We start from the raw sequence: 3,540 nt of genomic DNA, 5'->3' as shown, positions 1-3,540 counted from the left end.
CACCTGGAGTGAATAGCCGGTCCATGAAAGCAGCCTGAACAGTTCATGCAGTGAAGGGCTCGATTTCCGGGTATTGGCGGAAGTTGTCGCGATCACGTGACTCAACCTCTATGCATTTCGGGCTATCAGATTGGCTGTCCTCAGGAAGTTTGGGGGGGGGGGGTTAAAAGTGCCCTGCTATCGGTCGAATAGTGTCGCTATAACAACAGTCGTTGGCAGTGTGAAAGTGCCCTTAAAAATGTCATTTTGCTGTGGTACTGTTCTAAACACAGGAAAAATGTGCCACTTTACAGGCATACTATAGACACCCCCCAGGCAAGATATTTAAAGGAATATTTCATTTTTATTGTTTTCTTTTATTGTATTAAAATCACTGCTCCTGAAAAAACAGCCGTTTATGCATTGATACATGCCCCCTGGGGCAAGACCCAGGTCCCCAAACACTTTTTATGGCAATAACTTGCAAATAAGCCTCTAAAATTAGCACTTTTGATTTTTCATGTTTGTGTCCCATAGACTTTAACGATGTTTGCGTGTTCATCCAAATTTTTTGCCTGTTCGCATGTTCTGGTGTGAACCGAATCGGCTTATCCTTAATAACCACTAATTATAGGCAAATATCAAGCAGTAACCCTGTAAACAAAGGGTAGAGGACTGTTATCATTGTGGTTAGGTTCATATGACGTAGCGCAGCGGAGCTTTGTGGGCGGTTTTAACCCCGCTAGCGGCCGAATAGCGCCGCCAAATCGACGATAAAGCGCTTTACAACCAACGCCCCAATGCCCCAGTGTGAAAGCATGCGATCAGATTGTTAGCCAAGAAAACCGTGGACTTTTGTCCGAAGGATGTTGACCCAAACTTGCATACACACGGTCACACAATTGTTGGCCAATAATCACGAATGTAGTGACGTACTACATGGTTTTTCAGCTGTTTAGCGCCACCTTTTGGGCTCCTTCTGCTAATTTCGTGTTAGTAGGAATTTGGTGAGTGTTGATTCGTACTTTACATTTTGCGCTTTTCAGTTCTGAATGGCCGTTCGTCAACCATTCATGTTGCGGAATCGGAGGAGATAACATGTTATTTATTATTGGCCTTAGAGTTATTGCTTTGACATTATTTTTTTGATTGGATAATAATTTGATTTGGTATATTTTCTATATTTTTGGATGCGTAGAATGCACTTTTTGGTTAAGTTCTGTTGGCAGATAGTATGTCTAATTGTATTTGTTTTATTTTTTTAATGCACAATAAAAAAAACTGTGTAGAATAATACTTAGCTATGTGTTTTACTTCAAATTAAAGTCTGGGAGTAGGCAGTTACATGTAAAAAAATACAATGTAAAATTGACAAGGGACACCAACATAATTGTATCTTTGATCTTAAAAACTACGGGATAATGGTGTTGTGGTAACTTGCACAAATGAAGAAAAAAAAAAAAAAAAGCATAATAATATTATTCTTGAAATCACTAGAAAAAAAAGCCCTTGAAAATGTGTTTGCAATAACTCCATCAGTATCTCCAGAAAAACAGCTTCATTATTATCCCATTAACCACTTGCCGACCGCCGCACGACGATGTATGTCGACAGAATGGCACGGGCAGGCATATGGGCGTACCTGTATGTCCCTGCCTTCCCACGGGTGGGGGGCCTAATCGGGCCCCCCCCCCCGGTGCCAGCGGCGGTCGGTTTTCGTTCAGAAGCGATCCGGGATGAGGGGGCGGCCATTCATTCATGGCCACCCCCTCTCGATCGCTCCTGACGAATGGAAGTGAGGCGTGACATCACTTCCTCTCCTGTAATGTAAACACAGGAGAGGAAGTGATGTAATCTCTCCTCCGTGTCGGTATTTTTCGTTCCGGCACCGAGGAGAGAGGATCGGTGAGTTGCACCAACACGACACTTCACAGTAGAACATGCCAGGCACACTCACACCCCCCCTTCACCCCCCGATCACCCCCCCCAATCACCCCTGCCCCCCCAGTCACAGTGACACCAATAGCATTTTTTTTTTTTTTGCATTGGTGTCATTTGTGACTGTAATAACTGTTAGGGCAGTTAGGGTTAGCCCCCTTTAGCTCTAGGGTACCCCCCTAACCCCCCCAATAAAGGTTTAACCCCGTGATCACCCCCCGTCGCCAGTGTCACTAAGGCTGGGTTCACATTGCAGCGGTTTATGAGAACGGATGTGATTCGCACCGCACTGCAGTGCAAATCACATCCGATCTCTGTGCGATTCGAGTTCAGCCATACAGATAGTATGGCTGAATTCGCGCCGCACCCGCCGCAAATTCGCACGGGACACTTTTTTTGGTCCGCAGCAGAATCGGATCGCATGGGTGTTCACACCATGCGATCCGAGTTTGCAGATCGCACTGCGATATGCAAACTGATCTGGGGGTGTCATTAACATTTCACTGACACTCCCAGCAGTTCGCATAGGGCAGCGTGAACTGCCGCCGGGAGGCATGCGATGCGGGAACCCGCCGCGGATTCGTGGCGTTCCCGCATCGCTCCAGTGTGAACCCAGCCTAATAAGCGATCGTTTTTCTGATCGCTGTATTAGTGTCACAGGTGACGCTAGTTAGGCAGGTAGGTATTTAGGTTCGCCGCAGCTTTTTATAGCGCCAGGGACCCCCATATACTACCGCATAAAGCCCCCTGATTGCCCCCTAGTTAACCCTTTCACCAGTGATCACCATATAACTGTTACAGGTGACGCTGGTTGGTTAGTTATTTTTTTATATTTTCAGGGCACCCGCCATTTATTACCTAATAAAGGTTTAACCCCCTGATCACCCGGCGGGTGTCATTTGTGACTGTAATAACTGTTAGGGCAGTTAGGGTTAGCCCCCTTTAGTTCTAAGGTACCCCCCTAACCCCCCCAATAAAGGTTTAACCCCGTGATCACCCCCGTCGCCAGTGTCACTAAGGCTGGGTTCACATTGCAGCGGTTTATGAGAACGGATGTGATTCGCACCGCACTGCAGTGCAAATCACATCCGATCTCTGTGCGAAAGTGGTTAAAGAAGAGAATTGTGCGCTGCATTTCGAGATTTCATAATTTGCCACGTCACAAATGTTAATTCTCCATTACGAACGCTAGTTTACATGACCGACCACTTCTGCTTCCGGGCATGCATGTTTGTACTTTGGAATTTTGTCTGACGGACTTGTGTACACACGCTTGGAAAATCCAACAACAGACATTTCTTCACGGGAACATTTTAAAATCTGCCAGCCAACATTTGCCCATGGAAAAACCGACAATTTGCAGTGTACAAAAGGTCGGATTTACTGCCAACAGCCTGTCATCACACATTTCCCGTCGGAAAATCCAATCGTGTGTACGAGGCTTAATAGAAGATGCTGTCAACAGCAAGTGACTCCTCACAGACTTTGGACTATTAGAGAGCAGGTAAGTAGAGGGACAATAATTCCACTTTAACATTCATTATGCGTGTGCTGGGTCAGTGAATGTAGCCAGAGGTGGCAGTCAACTAATATTTTCAGGTCAGCAATAGCAGCCTGTATATT

This window comes from Lithobates pipiens, unplaced genomic scaffold (assembly GCF_037356315.1).
Source record: "Lithobates pipiens isolate NorthernLeopardFrog02 unplaced genomic scaffold, aLitPip1_a1.2 Scaffold_22, whole genome shotgun sequence".
NCBI lineage: Eukaryota > Metazoa > Chordata > Amphibia > Anura > Ranidae > Lithobates > Lithobates pipiens.
The sequence above is the reverse complement of the archived record's forward strand: the minus strand, read 5'-3'. Positions refer to the sequence as shown.